Genomic DNA, 16,448 nt, shown 5'->3' with positions numbered 1-16,448 from the left:
TCTTACTTTGATTGCAGTAGAACAACACATTCAAAACTTGGCATGAACAAAAAATATCTCTATAGGCCTTTCAAAAGTGCCACAGGTATGGATTTCTTGTTACCAGCAGGTACAACCCAAGTGTGCTGACAGCATTGCTGTAAGGGAGCAGGCTGCCTCAAGCAAGCTTCACTGGCTAAATTGGAAGAAAAGCAAGTGTAAGTGACAGTAGGAATTGTGAACAGCAGTGGGTTTTTTTAATCATACCAGACATTATTTTTAATAGAAATAGTAGCTTTGCTGGGGGCTATTTTAATAATGCCTTAGATTGCAGTTGAGATTGTCTCTGCACATTCACATTGCAGCACACACACATATATATATATGTACTGAAAATTCAGTAGCCTGCTGGCTCCCAAAGGAGTTGACTGCATAATCAGACCACTGTACAGCTGAGCAGTCTCTAAACCCCAAAGTTCAGCAGATGTGTTGCTCCTCCAGAGCATATGTACCAGAGAAACAAAAAACGTAGGAAAAGTGGCCTGACTTCTTTCAGTGGTGTGGGGATGTGCCTGTTCATTCTGAGAAGTAAACCAAGATGTCCCTGAGAGATTACTCTGTCCTGTATTGACTTTTCTTCTTTATTTTTTCCACCCTTAAAGTAAATGAGGTCAACTTGAGCTTTCTAAAACCCTTATTGGAAATCTTTTTCCCAGAGTTAAAGAAAGTGTTTGAATGAGTTTCCAATTAAGAAAAAAAGGCCCTTAGTAATATAAATTAGTTAACACCCACTGAAGTAGTAAAAGAAACCCCAAACAAATGAAGATCAAGCCTTTGAATGTATTCTATTTCCTTCCCTTAATATGTCCAGCATAAAGCAGGTGAGAGATGAGATTCTTGGTAACTGTGGGCCTGGCCCAGGAGTGTTCTGAGGGAAGGTACAAGTGGCTTTTACAGCAACAGTTCTATGTTAGAACCCTTCCACAGGGCATTTGCATATTCCATACAAGATCAAAACAACACCATAATAATTCCAGTTCATTTTACTTACAGCTACATTTGAGGAGAGCTGCCTATGCTGTAATATGTGCTTCCCTACATTCGCATCTTCCTTGATGATCCCCAGTTATTATACATTATCAAAAAAATTGCTGCTCAGCTACTTCCCTGCAAGGGTAATTTCTCTGTTACAGACTTCGATTCAGATGGTTGCCCCTAGATCAAAGCTGAGACAACAGGGCGCACATCTACTTAGAATTATCTTTATTATTAAATTAGCAAACAAATAATAAGAGTATTTTTGAAACAAGAGGGAGCAAAGCTTGGTTCTTGTTACCCAGTACCCATGGTACAAACCATGCCACTATACAAATGAATAGTTTCAGGTGATCCATCTGCCCTAAGTGCAAATAGATGCCACATTAAAGTGGGGGAAGATTACATTTGTAATTGCTCACCATTTATCTTTTTCTTGAAACATTTATGGTTCATGAAACATTTATACCCATTTATGCTAAGAAGCAAGTAGAAAATAAGTGATTGCACAGGGTGTTAGTTTTCTGAGGCAGAAGTGCACAGATGCATTCAGTAAACTTGAAGGAATAATTTACCCACTTTCTTAAGAGAGATGTGGACATTTTAGCATTACCTCCTTTTCTCCTGCAGAGAGGTACTTCATCTTCTCTAAGAGCAGAGCACAGTGGGATTTTGTTGTAAAGTAGCTAAGAATAAGTGCTTAATAAAGAAGGTGTAAGTCCTGGTGAAATTATGCACAAACAGCCAGTCCCTAATTCAGTGGGGAACCTCCTTCATGTTCATTCCCTTTATGTTGGCCCTTAGGACATTACCTTTGAGCAGAAAAAAAATACTGTGCTTATGGGGCACAACTGGAGGATCCATGATGGCAGAGTAATGTGATTTGTGGATCCCCAGCACTGAACTGCTCCCTTGGGGTGGCAGAGCAGGGCTGGACCAGCCTTTTAGTGCTGCTTTTCTGCATTTTAATCCACCTGCCTGTGCACAGCTCATCTCCAGGCTCCCTCAGGGTGAAACATTTCCTGGGCTGAAAAGAAATCCCTTCTAGCTCCTGAACACATGCACTATGTGCTTCCTTGTATGAACTACTAGGTGATATCCTCTCCCCTGGTGCTGTGGGTATGGCAAACTCTCCCTGCTGAAGGGAAGAGAGGCCAGGGCCAAGCCAAGGCAGCTCTGATGGCAAGCAGGGTCTTAAAACCCAAGTCTGGGAGAACCTTCACAAGGAGGCTGCTCACTTTGTAGTTCTGTGCAAGTCATGCTGAAATAATGTCAAATGATTTGGCATTTGCTGGTTACCAGCTAAGTATGGTCCCAGGAGGGTGTAAAAGGAAAAAAAAAAGTTGTACAGTAATTTCATAGATGAGTTTTGCAAGATCAGTAATGTTGAAAGGTGCTGAAGTTCCTTTTCAAGTTTTGATCCTTGAAAGGTGCTGAAGTTCCTTTTCCTTTTGATCCTTCTTTTTGCACCTTCCCTTGTGCTCTAAAGCATGACTTCATATTTACAGCTTGTGAATCACCTTAGCTTGGACCCAGGTTGTTTTTCAACCTCTGATTATCTTTTAATATGCACTTAATAAAGTGAGCCACTTACTGACTAATTGCTGTAATTTGCATATTGATAAACTGAAGTGATGGTAACTGAGCTTGAAAAGCTCTGTGAGCAATTCCTGTGGAAGACAGGGAATATCTCTGTTAATGCTGCTTTCATGAACTGTAGTTGCTCTCATTGTCTTGGAGCATCTTTGATTCAAAGGGCATTTGCTTAGAATCACACAAATGAGCAAACTTGCTTGCTCAGCCTGGACTGGTTTTTCTTCAGAGAGGCAGATCTCTGGTAGGAGAAGATTGTACTCCTGCATGCTGCCTCTGCTGACAAGGCTTGCTGTTTCTTTTGAAAGCCCTTTGCCTTTCTCCATTGTGTGGCTGACCCTGCAGCATTCCTGTGTGCCTCTGCCTCTTTGAGCAGTATTTTGAGATCAAACTGTTCACTCTGATCCATTGCATATTATAGCCTTTGGAAGTGGAACTTCCCTAACTGGAAAAGAAACTATTACCCCATCAAAATGTACTATTTTCTTACATAATTCAGATGACCTGCTCTATAAACTGAATATAGGGTCACATTGGCTTTAAACAGCTGTGTCCTCCCTTTGACATTGCAGGCAATTACTTTGCCCTCAGTGGTAACTGGGTTGCTTTTTGTAATGCAAGCATTTCAGAGTTTCATTAACGTGGTTCAGCGCCTGGGGCAAAGGCTTGCTGGCTCCTCTGCCCTCCCTTGTCCAGATGTGCTGTGCACAGGGCAGGTGGGTCACCCATGGGCTGTGCCTCTCCTTGGATGCCAGCATGCATGGTGAGACTCTGTGCACCTGCAGGTTAAACTGTGCCCTGGGCACTCTTGATGCCACCAAAATGTGGATTATGATACAGGACTTCCCTTGAGTGGCCAAGCCGTTCTCCAAGTACATTTTTCCTGTCTTAAATCACAACTGTGGTTTTTCAAGGGAATCCTGAGCAGATAAGACAGAAGAAAATATGGAAGAAGGCCTATTTCAAATTAAGGCAAGCTTTCCATCATTTAAAGGTTTTTCCCCTGAAATCTTAAAAAAGGCCTGTAATTATATGGTATTTTCCCAAAGCAGATGACTTTAACCAAGAAACTTGGCTTATGCCTTCCTGTAGAGCAGCCAAAGGAGAGGTAATATTTACCAGATTTGACATGAGAGGTCAGTAGGAATGTAAATAGAGTAGTCCTCCAAAAGACACTAAAGCCAGAGCAATCATCCTACAGCTTTGACAAATTTGCTAACATCTGTTCTGGTGTCATTTCTGCTGTACAGACCTGCCATTAACCATGGAGATGAAAAGGCTTTAATTAAATGAGCAGATTGACATGTTAAACTTTGATAACATTGTGCCATCTGGGTGGGTTATATTTGCAATTCTCTCTGCAGCTTCTTAGATTTAGGGTATATTTCAGCACTGTCCTGGTTATTTTCGGGAAGATACACTGACCCTAGCGCTCTGGGGTTCCTAAGGCAAGGTGTCAGGCTCTAAGTATGTGTAACAAGATGTGTATTGCAGCATCTCACTTCTGAGCTGCATAACTTTTGTTCTACAGTTTTGGTTTTGCAGTTAGGTCTGGTCTTACTAACACTTTGCTACTTAGTCCTGGCCACAGCTGCTACTGTAGATTTCAGATAATAGGAGCATAAAAATTACTTACTTACCATAACTAAACTTCAGTCAATAGGTAGTCAGGATGGGTTACAGATTAAGAAACCTTTAAGATGTGCTTTAAAACCCCCACAACTATTCATAGATTCATCCCTGCTGGCAGTGTGTCGCTGGGTTCGTACAAAGTAGTCAGTTCAAGAGAAGATTGCTCTTAATTAAGGTGGAAATTGATAAGTCAAATTTTGCAGTGCTTTAGATGTCTAATGTGCTGAGTGTATTCAGTTTACACTGCAGTATTTGTCATCCCTTCAACTTGTAATAGATTGGAGCAGGGTGTTTATTATGATGAGATGCTGTTATAAATAAAAGGCTTTTACAGCTTCAGAGAAAATCTTTATACAGCTTAATTGTGTAGACAGGTTCAATTCCCAGGAAGGCCAAGAGGGAAATCAGTTGATAATTTTAATCCAGAATCAATTTTCTTTAAGCTTTTGAAATGTGCTCATCCAAGTTTTTCATGCAGCAGCTGGTTTCTGCTGAAGTAGCAGGTGGAGTGTGGCTGGTGTGTGACTTCAACTGGGATCCCCTTTGTACAAAACTGAGTATCTGGTGAACAGATGAACCTGTTGGAGTTCAGGTAAATACTTACCTGTCTGCCAATACTCTTTCATCTCTGAGTGAGATAATCTTTCTGCTGCAACCTATGAGCCAGTGCTAAAAGTACTGCTGCTAAATGCTGTTTTTCTGCCTTTTTAGCTGCAGGATGCTGTCTCCAATGTTTCAGGAATCTAAAGGATTTGTCAGGACTTGAAGAGGTTTTAATGGCTGAAAAACTGCATGGGAGGCTATGGATAAAATTCAGTGGTCTGGGTAGAGTGCAGGAAAACAGCTTGACTCTCCCTCTTCGAGATGATGACACTTGAAAAACTTTATAACCTGTACTTTAGTTTTTGTTTATCTGGTTTCTTTGGAGTACACGATGCAGGATTGTCTTTGACCAGTTAAGCCACCTTTTATCCAAGAAACAACAAGCTTCCTGACAAATGCCCATGACTTGCACTGTTTTTCATCCCCATTTTTGTGTAATCACAGTTTGAAGGAAGCATGTCAGCTGAGACAGGTGTGTTTGCAAATCCTGATGATGTCAGATTGTAGCTCATTTAGTATGGGGAAGGACATTTGTAAGTGCTGTTAGTCTGGCTGTAATACCATGTCTGCGTACACATTTTGTCTGGATAGGCTTCAAAGAGAAATCAATACAGGCACCAAACAAAGGAGTCCTGATACCAGATGTAGGTATAAAGGAACAGGGAGAATGATACACAAAATATGGGATAGTGAATGCACATCTGCAGTTTGGAACATGCTGCATTTATAGTATTAATGAGAAATTCCTGTATGCTTTTGAAGTTCTCTTACTCCACTGGAAGCTTTTGAAAGGACTTTTGCAGGACATCACATATCCTGTGAGTCACACTGTGTCTGAAGGCTGCCGCTCTACAACTGTACTGGTTGGAAACATTTTGATTTTTTATCCTTCAGTAAATAGTACTGGCTGCTTCCAGATGTTACTGAACAGTTGTGACTCCTGCTGTGCAAGTGTGTAGTATATAGATGCATACAGAACACCTGAACCAAGGCTTGTGGATTTTCTGTGTGCATGTGTTTCACCTGGGGAGAATGGTCCAGCTGGGGTTGATTTGGCTTAGTTCCTCAGAGTTCCCAACATGCTTGTAATTGACACAGATGCATTTAGGATGTAGCATGCATCAGGGTGTTTAATTTCTTATTGCTCCCTAAGGATGATGTGTTTGTAAAGGGAAAACCAAATGTGCTTTATCTACTTTGAAAAGTGTGCAATTGTAGGAAGTATAGGAAAAGGTCATCTAAACAGTGTAAGACCATGGAACTATATTGGGTTGCTATAAGGGTAGTGATTACAGTCTCAGAAATCGCAATCTTGTTTCCCAGAGGATGATGCAAAACTGCATCTTGTGTTCCACAGACATCAGGATTGCAGTGAACCTGCTGCACAGGTCAGGGGAGCAGGACATGGGGGAATGCTCTAATGAGCTCTGTCAGAGTAAAAAGCTCATAAATATCACTGGAGCAGTGAATCTATCCCCAGGCCTCTGTTTGGGTGTAATATAGATCCTTCATGAAGTGCTGGCAGCAAGCCTGGATGTTTTCTGACAGGGCTCTGCTCTCAGCATGTTTTGATCCTGCCCTTTGGAAGATACTCATGACTTGTTTCTTGTCTAGCCTGGACTTACCAAGAAATTAAGGGTTTTTTATTAGCTGCCAAAAGTTGTGCAGGGAGTGTGACAGCCCAACTCCAACAGCCAGCAAAAATGGGCTGCTCAGGTAGGAGGCTGTGTGGAGTGGTAGATTCCAGGATTCCCTAGGGATGGCCACTCCACACTGCAGCTGAGCAAGCCAAATTGGAAATAAGCTCATGGCAATACCCTGCTCTCACTTCAGAACAGGAGCATCTGCTGAGAACACCTCTACCCTGGGCAAGGCAAATCTGTTGTTTATTTTTAGCCTTGTTAGTGATGGAGTGAGTGGTGGCAACAAACAGGGAACAAATACACTACATTTCTGTTCCTGGAGCTGCCTCTCAGGTCTGTTTTAGATATTTCACTGTTGCCCCATTACATATTCAGCTCTTTGGTCCCCAGCACAGGAGTGAGACCAGGGGAAGGGATACCACTCTGAACTACCTGGCCTCATGAAAGGTGTCTCTGCCCATGGCAGGGCAATTGGAACTAGATGGTCTTTAAGGTCCCTTCCAAACCATTCTATGATTCTATAATACATTCATTTTGCTGTGTAGCTAGAGGAATAATATGTTTATGTAACTGCCTTCTCAAATATATTTTATTATCATTAGCCATAAGAAAAACTATTCTCTTGTCTTGGTCCCTGGAAGACAACAGTTATACCTAGTAGACATTCGTTATTTTAGGACTTACCTGTGTGGGATATGGAAAATGAGTTTTCACTACTCTTCTTTTGTCTCAGCTTATGAACTACACAAAAGCCTCTGTGGACAGAAGCAAGATTTCTGCCTTCTTCCTGTGTTTTCCCTTGACCCTTTCTCAGAGTTAAAGCAATGCAAAGCACAGAAACTTATCTTTACCTTCCAGCTTGCTGTTGAGTCTGTGTTTTTGGAATAGTTTACTGATCTTACCTGCCAAGTTGTAGCTGATGTGCCTCTCTGTGTGTGAGTTGTGAAATGGTGGTGCACAGCTAGTTCTTGCCTTGTCCTTGCTATTCTTTCCCAGGTTCTTGCTATCTCTCCCAGGACCTTTGGAATAAACATAAAAATATGGAAAGGAAGAGTGATCTCCTGACAGAGCCCGCATTACACAGGATGAGACAGGTCCTTCATGGAATTGATGCTGTAACCTAGGAAAACTCCTGGAGTCCATATGTGTAATTTGTGTATTATTAATATTTATAAATTATAGCTGTAAGTCAGCTTTTTGTAGGATCTTTGAAGGTCCCACAGATGATCTGTAAAGACAAAGCCTCTTTACTGAGCTTGACATCAGAGGTGCTACTGATTACAGTAATTTTTATTGGGATGCTTCTCCAGCAGCCATGGGAGTGAAGCCAGTCTCATTTCATTGGAGCTGATTTACAGGCGTCAGGCTGTGGCAAGTTTCAGTCATCTCAGACTAGGGCTGTGTTTGAACTGATGCCCCAGGAGGGAGCTGCTTTAAAGAGCTGGATTCATAACTGCTGCTGCAGATGCACTGGTGCATGTGTCACTGAGCTGTTGGAAAAATTGCTGGGAAGCAGACCCAGAAGATGTGCTGTCTGGTTCTCAAGGGCTAAGAGTTTGAGAAATTTTGTTTGCCATGTAAGAGCAAATAATGTGCTTTTCTGGCTCACATGGAGGGTTGTTTTCCATGGTGAAACCTCAAAACTATGTTCACCTTCAGAACCTCTGCTTATTTTTTGACTTCCTCTCTGGATTTGAAACCAAGATGTTGCTGTCACCACATTTCACCTTGATACAGAGGGAGACACAGGTCCCATGTGCTCTCTTTGACTGAAAGTTGACATGATTATGTAATAAGTCTTGAATCCCCATCTGAGCTTTCTGAATTCCATGTTTAATTAATAAATTTTTATTTACTCCTTCTTTTCATAAACCAAGGAAGTAACAGCTGGTGTTTGCTTATGTCAAGCAGACAGATGCCTCACACGAACACCATACTTTTCCAGCATCAAAACTGAAAGGGAGTTAATATCTGAAGGGCAATTTGTGGATGCATCTGTGTTTATGAACCTGTTCATTCCAAATGTAACAACCAGATTTAAGGGGAAGATAGCAAATATGTTGTTCTTATGGATTATAATTTCACTGTAATTTTTTTCTGATGTTTTCTTCCAGACCTGCTAATGTTTCTCCTATCTCCCATTCCCCTTAGGAACAGGTTCTTTGAAAAACAGCATATTCTGGCAATTTTTTCTTGTGACCTAGCTCTTGGAGAGGGTTTCTCTAAGCTGCAAGGCAGAACAGCAGCCAAAAATGTAATTGGGCAAGTTAAATAGTGTGCAGCTGAGAGCCCTTTGCATGGTACAGCTGACAGAAGCTTCCATGAGAAGATCTCAGCATGATATTCAGGGTTATTTGGGCATCCCGGAGGGCTGCACGAATATAACCAATTCCAAGCCCAAATACACAAACATATGGAGAAAGACTAATTTCTTACATATCAGCTGAACTGTGTTTGGATTGCAGTGAAGTTGGAAGGAAATGGAGGAAAGCATTGTGGAAGATTTATTCTTGTGCTGGGATATGCAAAACCAGATGCTGCATCTGTATCACAGAGGAAATAATTTCTGTGATTGTAATGTCCTCTTTGCTGTTATGGTTGTGTGTGTGACTGACTTTTCACCTGTCTATGAAATGTGTACAGCGATTTTATCCAGCAGAACAACTGAAAGGACAGCTCAGCTTCTCCTAGGGCTGTCTAGTAATGCCTATTGCTGTAATGCTGCCTTTAGTAATGCTGAGGGACAAGCTGACAGCTTTGCTTTCAGCAGAGATTTATTGACAGCAGAGACTGCTGATAAAGTGCAGGGCAGATCGAAATCTGGACATCCTCACATGTTCTAGGCACTTTTAACAAAGGACCCCAAGTGTTCTTGTCACACTGAATTCCCTAAGCAGTTGGGGATTTATGGGTACTTCAAAGATTCCCCTTGTAGTGTTCTGCAAGTACCTACACTGCATAGCTGTCTTCCTCCATACCTCCTCCTTTAATATATTTGTGGTCATATTGTTAAACACATCCATAAAACACAAGGGATATGCTCAACAGCTAAATTTACATTAGCATATGATCCTTAATTCACATTTCTGGGTGTTACTCCCATTTTGCATGGGTGTAGCCCAGGTGGCACCTCTGAAAACCTGCCATAAAGTACTAAAAATGAAGAGAATTAGAGGCTCAAATCCCATTTAAGCACACACTGTGAAAGAAAGAAAGAATTTTGTTCTGAAGTCACATGAAGTATTAAAAATTACCCCAGTATGCAAAGTTGAAGTCTCTCCAGGAATAAGGAAGAATCTTTTGAGTGGGATGTGAAGTGGATACTCTAAGTGGCAGATCCCAAACCTTAGAGACAGAGCAGAAACCCCTAAGCAGTTGGTTTTGTCAGTTAAGAAATTTAATTTATTGCTTCTCATGGTACTTGGGGAGAAAGTAAAATGTCTGGCAAAACAGCTTCCCTCAGCCAGCTGGCACGAAAAGAAAACTTGTTGAACAGTCTGGATTTAGGGAGCTGCAGTCAGGACCATGACATTTGCAGGCTGCAAAGTTGCTGTGTTTCCCATCTTGCTGTCCCTCCCTTGTTCCCTGCCCACCTACACACACAGCTGCTCCCTGCCCAGGCAGCCCTGGTGTCCACCAGTGTCCAAAAATGTGAGGAACGCAGCCCCACAGTGCTGCGCCAGCCACTGGAACACGTGCTGTTTACAAAATACTGCTCTAAATATTCCCTGGTGCCACAGAGAACAGAATTGGGAGGCAACAAAGGCAACAGAAGGAGATTTTTTTGCCTTTTTAATGAACTCAGGAGGCTAGGAGGCTATTGCTAGCATAACTTTGACTGGGAGCAGTGACTTATCTAGGCTGTGGGAACTTGCATTCAGACTCTGCTCCTCTGAGCCCTGGGGAGGGCAAGTGGACCCAGGGACTGTGCAGGCTTGTGGCACAATTTTTTCCTGGGTTTCTTCAGTGCACTCCCAAGCCCAGCTGATTCACTTAGGTACAGCAACAGAGAGGATTAAGGCTAAACCTGATTTGTAATAAGAAATCCTACAGCACAACGCCTTGGATTTTTGTCTCAAATAGTTAAAAAATCCTGCTGTTTTCCAGGGTATCGTTCTTGCTCATGTGCTTTTGACCAAAATATGCAGCAATCTTACAGGTTGGCTTCAAACCAAACTGGTCATGTAGTGTCTCCCACCACTATACGGGACCACCATATGATTTAGGTGGATGTTCAGAAGGAATTTGCTCAGGACAACAGAGAGCTTTAACCTCAGCAATTCAAATGGAAAATGGTGCATACTTGCTGTGATGTGGTTCAGCTGTCTGCAGGGCCTTGGCAGTAGCAATCTTGCTGCGAGTTCAATAGTGAACTCTAAATCTTGGCAGCTGTGGGCCAGTATTTCCACTCGTCTTTCCATGCATGCTGTCAGCCAACATCTGACTCTTTGGAGAGTGGCTGCCTGTTGAATACTTGCATCACTGGCTTGCTTTTAAACAGGAGAGGTGAATTAGTCACCAACACTGAAAAGTTCTCAACACTTTCTTCACGTCCATCTCACCAGCACTGCTGGGTCCTAGACTTTGGGAGCAACAATCAGATTGGTGCAAGCACAAACCCACCATTTTTGCGGGAGGAAGAATTGGCATGTGAACTGTTTCAGGAGCTTGACCCCACAGATCCATGGGCCTTGACAACATCCATTTGAGGGTGTTGAGGGAGCTGGATGGCTTCATTGGGAGTCTGCTCTCCCTAATCTTGGAGATCAGAGGACATCAGAGAAGGCTACAAGAAGGCTGAACTCACCTGAATATACAAGAAGGGCTTAACAGAGGATCCAGGAGGTTACAGGCCCATCAGTGATACAAGGCCCTTCAGTTCCTAGGAAGTTACCAAAGGAATCCTCCTGGAGCTATCACAAGATAGGTGAAGCAGGTGATTGGGAAAAGCCAGGATGGATTCACCAAGGGCAAATTGTGCTTGACAGAGCTGATCACCTTCTATGGCAAAGGAAGTGCTCGGTCCAAGTGGGGCAGGTGGTGGACATTGTTTGTTTACCTGGATTTCTGCAGGGATTTCCAAATGGTTTTCCACAGCCTCCTCCTGGACAGACAGACACATTATGGTCTAGACAAGTGATGCTTGCAGTGGGTGGGGAACTGGCTGGCTGGAAGCACCCAGGAGGTGCTGGTAAACAGCTCCTCTTCAGGCTGGTGACCTGTCACAAGTGGGGTCCAAAGGGATGGATACTGGGCCCAAAACTGTTTAATATCCTCACAAGTGATCAGTGTGATGGGACCAAGTGCACCCTGGGGAGGTTTGCCAACAGTTCCAAACTGAGTGGGGAAGGGGACACTTCAGAAGGGAGACCCACCCTGCAGGAAGACCTGGGTAGACTGGAAGAGTGGGCTGCCTGGACCATATGAAGCTCAACAAGGCCAAGTGTAAGGTCTTGCACCTTGAAAAAAATATAATCCAGGGGTGCAGCACAGGCTGTGTGTGAGCTGCCTGGTGGGAAGCAGCTCTGTGGAAAGGGCCCAAGGGGTTCTGGTGGACAACAAGCTCAGTATGAGCAGACAGTGCTGCTGTGGCAGAGATCCAGTGGGATGCTCCACCAGCAGAGATAAAGGATCATTATCCAGTTCTACTCATTGCTTGTCAGGCCACACCTGGAATACTGTGTTCAGTTTTGGTACCCACAATACAAAAATATGTAGACAAGCTGGAGGGGTTCCAGAGAAGGGCCACAAAGATGATCAAAGGACTGGGAAGGCTGCCATATGAGGAAAGGCTGAGAGAGATGGGTTTGTTCAGCACTGAGAAAAGAAGGCTTAAGGGAGGCCTTATATATATGTTCCAGTAATTAAAGGGTGCCTAGAAAGATGGAGACTCCTTTTTACAAGAAGTTGCATGGAAAAGGTGAGGGGTAGTGGTCACATGTTATTCCTGGGGAGATTCCAATTTCTGTGATCATTCCATGAACTTACTGGAGGAGAAGCAGCTCCAGAAAGCAGGCTGCTCAGACCTGGGGGACGGGTGATGTCTGTAACTCTCTCATTGCCCTTCCAACTTTGTAGAATTGTGAATTATCCAGACAAACAATGTTGAGAGTGATACTTGCTCAACATGACTGCAAGAGGCTGTGACTTAGGGCTGTGTTCATATTACCAGCAGTGTTCCCATGGATTTCAGTAGGGAAGGAGCTGCTTTGTAACATTGGAATATGATGTATTAGGAGGGGAATATTTCTCTCCTACGGTGACTTCACTGGGTGCAGCTGGTCCTCAAATGTGTTCTGAAGTAGTTTCTCATTAGGATCAACTCATGGGAAGTAACAGATGGTGAAGTGAGACTAAATTAGTGAGAACATTGTGCTCGGTTAATGCTCTTTCTCTCTATAAATAATAGCTGGCGAGTGGAGCAGGGATGAGGACATTACACGGTTATGTTTGTGGCTACCTCTGCTGCTGCTACATAGATGTTATATGATGCCTTCCAGCATGTTTGGTCAGCACTAGAAAAGAACAGAGAGAATTTGCCAGCCCTTTCACGAGGGTGAAAAGATTGCAATTCTGCTGCAAAACAAATAAAATCTGAGGAATGCTCAAAGACTTATGAGGGGAAACAAGTGTGGGAGACAGCTTTACATTAACAGACAGTCAACTTCTTCATACAAAAGTGAAACAAAACCCAGCGTCTCTCCTCTGATATTCCCAGTAAGTCTCCAACTTTTTATTTACTTCTATCCTAAAACCTTCCTTTGAAATATATGTATTTTAATAAGACTTAACTTGCTGTGGTTCAGACATCCTGGCTTGTTGTCAGGCACACTTCATGGCTGGAACAACTAGTAGGAGAATCACTGTGGCTTTTCCAGCCTTTTAGAATGCCACAAGCGGCTGCTGCCAGCCATCACCTGCCCCTTCCCATTTCTTTGTGTGACACAGTGTGAATATGTGTGAGGCTGGCATCCACAGACTGGAAGTTTTACATTCAAATCTGCATCTGCCATCCCGGCTCAGATATTGGCAGTGGCTCTGGCATCTTTGTTTTGAATGACATCTTCTGCAACTTTGGTCGTCAGTGATTTTTTTTTTTCCAGGGCACAGCAATGAAAAGCTTTGCAAAAAATAATTTCTCCTGAGGTTTAGTTTTTTTTTCTTCTGGACTTGTCAGCCTGTGCCATAAACTTACCTTATGGGCCATTTTGAAGACTTTTTTGCAGACTTTATTCAGTGTCCTGCAGGACATATGCTTCTGTTAGTGAGCTTCTTGAGGTGTTGGCCAGGATAAAATCCTTCTCTCTTCCCCATACTAGACCTAACTCCTCGGTGGAAGCAGGTGCTCATACAATTACAAACAAACAACACAAACCCTAGCAGTGTGAAACTTTGACTTGCAGGAGGACACACAGATCTCTGAACGGCTCAGAGACTAAGGAGATATACTTCCTCCAGGGATCTTTTATCATAAAAGCAGCTTAAGTGACTCACTCTTCCCGAGGATATTCTTAAAACAACCCCACTCAGTTCGCCTTTTAGTGGTCAGAAAGAAGATTTATTTTGTGCTGTCTTTCAAAAAAAAAGGAAAGAAAGAAAATATTTTGAAAAAAGTCAATGGCTGTATTTCCAAGAGGATTTGGGCTGTATTAGAGGTCTGTAAGGCTCACTAATGCATGGGCTGACTGGCACTATCTTCACTCAAGCAAGTGCTCCAGTGAAAAATTCAGTGCTATTTTTAGTTCCCTTACAACAAACTGCTTGGTTGTGAGGCCTGGGGAGCGGTGACACCGTGATCGCGAGGGGTCTGCTGCAAAAGGCAGAACGACGAGGCACGGCAGCGTGCTGGCCACGCCGGGCACTCCGGGGGATGCACAGGGGAGCACGCCAGGAGCAGCTATTTCAGATCATCTCCCGAGCCTTGCTCTGCCCACGAGATGAAGCTGCTGGCCAGAGTCAGGGCATGAAAGCGTTAGCTGGCTGGCTCTATCTGCTCCTGCCCTTAAAGATTTCATTCCATAGATTCCTGTCCTGACCGTCAGCTTTTAAGTCGTCTCCTCTCGTTTCTTAGCCTTTTCTGGGATTCTGCAGGCTCTTTAGGCAACTTAGCAAATGGCAGTGGCGGGAGAGAGATAAGTTTCCCGAGCGGAAGGCGTTGTGCTCTGCTGGAAGCCCCGCCGTGGCAGTGCCTGGGTGAGTAGCCGGGAAGGAGCCGGAGCCGCAGCCGGCGGGGGTCGGTCCGAGCGGCCGGAGGGGCTGGAGCCGGGCCCGGGCCGTGTCCGGGGGCCAGCGGCCGCCGGACCCCGCCTCGGCCGCGGCGCTCCCCGCAGGTCGGTGCCGGTCCCGGGGGGCTCAGGGGCAGCTCCTGGGCGCGGTGGTCGCCATTCCTGGGCGGTGGAGTCACGGCCGGGCCGGGCGCCAGGGCCGGGCCGGGCTCGGCCGCCGGTGCCAGGTGAACGCCGGGCGGCTCCGCGGCGCTCCTGCCCCGCTGGGACGGCAGCGCTGCCGGCGGGATGGGCGCCCGATCCCGGCTGCATCCCGCCCGCCTCCACCCGGGTTCCAAGCGCTGTGTGCAGCCTCTGCCAGCCTGCCCTAAGAACGAGGATCCCGGCCTGCTGGAGCGGCGGCGGGGCTCGGCAGGGAAAGTTGTGCGTGTGTGAAGTGCCGTGGGGAGGGAGCGGGGCAGTGCTTTGCTGTCTCGCATTTGCACCCTTTTGGTTCAACTCGGCTTTGCAGCGCTTGTGGATTCCTTGCCTCAGAGTCAGAGCCAGGCTTTGGAGTGAGCGTTGATGCAGTTTAGCTGCATTGCTTTGTTTTAAAATAACTACATGTGTTTCACCCTTAATGATACCATTATCTTGAAATAGCTCGATGTGCTGCCTCCCTTGAGTTACTTGGTAGAAAAAACAAGGAAGGGGAACTGCTGAATTCCCATGAACTTTGTGTTCATAGATCCTGCTAGGCTTTCAGCATGCTGAGCTGCTGTAGCAGTCTTCTCCGTGTTCTGGAAATGTGTATTGCCAAACTATTCTCTGCTGTTGTGGTCACGTTCTCTGCCCTAGCTATGCTTAAGGTACATTTGAAAATACAGGTGGAATGGCACATCCATAATGGGGATTTTAGTGTACTCCTGTTAGATCTGTGCACCCATATATTAACAGTGCAGATGGTGCAAGCAGAGTAGCTATAGCATGTGCTGGCTTACTTGTGCATTAAATTAGTTCATATAATTAGATAATAATCAGTTATGCTCATGGGGGACGAAGGAGTTAATGTTTTGGTGCTTGTCTAAAAAAAAATTCAAATACCCTGTTTTGTTCTCACTGGTTGTGGCCAATCCAGAGTTTTATCCTCTAGAAATAGTCTTCATCACTAGTTGCCAGTTTGAGTGCTAGTTACTAAAACAAGACAATTAGAATGAAAAGTCAGTTACTCCATGGCCTGAATTCAGTAAACCGAGTCTGCATGGTTTAGAACTTGTTATACTTTCAGAGTAATTAAAATGAATTATTTGGGTTTTCTTCTGGCAGAAAGTAGAAGTGCATGAGATTTTATTAAAACTTCAGTGACAAATGTTGTAGTGTTAGGGCACTTCTCTGGGACATGTTGTACATGTCAGTGTAGATGAAAGCTCCGTGTTTGGTTATGGTGATCAAATGCACAAATTTTACCAAACTGCTGGCAGGGCTGACTGGATATTTCTTGATCAGTGTTGTGTCTTTCCATCTACTTGTCCTGTTATCCTGAGTGTTTCAAGGGCAGGTGCCACACAGCCCACCTCTAGAAATACCCTGTGGCATGTTGTGGTGTTTGTGTTTGCACAGAGGATACTTGTGCACAGTTATAACCCTGACAGCTTTTAGGCGAGCAGTGCAGTTTGTGTCTGGCACATGCTAGAATCAGCCTGGCACAGGGGACACTCTGTGTGACTAACTGCATTGTCTCATTTTGACACTCTGGTAC

The 16,448-nt window shown here is 44.3% G+C and overlaps 1 protein-coding gene across 5 annotated transcripts in view; it reads left to right on the top strand.

Moving 5' to 3' along the window:
- Positions 1–16,448, top strand: part of ARHGAP24 (Rho GTPase activating protein 24) — a 250,779-nt gene that overhangs the window by 165,277 nt on the left and 69,054 nt on the right. The window contains exon 1 of one of the 5 annotated variants that reach the window (XM_059470853.1): positions 14,443–14,678. The exons of 3 other annotated variants lie outside the window; for them this stretch is intronic. The gene's annotated coding sequence lies outside the window, so the exon portion shown is untranslated. Of the gene's footprint in view, positions 1–14,442; positions 14,679–16,448 lie in introns of those variants that run through there. One more of the 5 variants, XM_059470855.1, reaches the window with a different exon arrangement.

Source organism: Ammospiza nelsoni, chromosome 4 (assembly GCF_027579445.1).
Source record: "Ammospiza nelsoni isolate bAmmNel1 chromosome 4, bAmmNel1.pri, whole genome shotgun sequence".
NCBI classification, from domain to species: domain Eukaryota; kingdom Metazoa; phylum Chordata; class Aves; order Passeriformes; family Passerellidae; genus Ammospiza; species Ammospiza nelsoni.
This window is presented reverse-complemented; position numbering and strand designations above follow the sequence as displayed.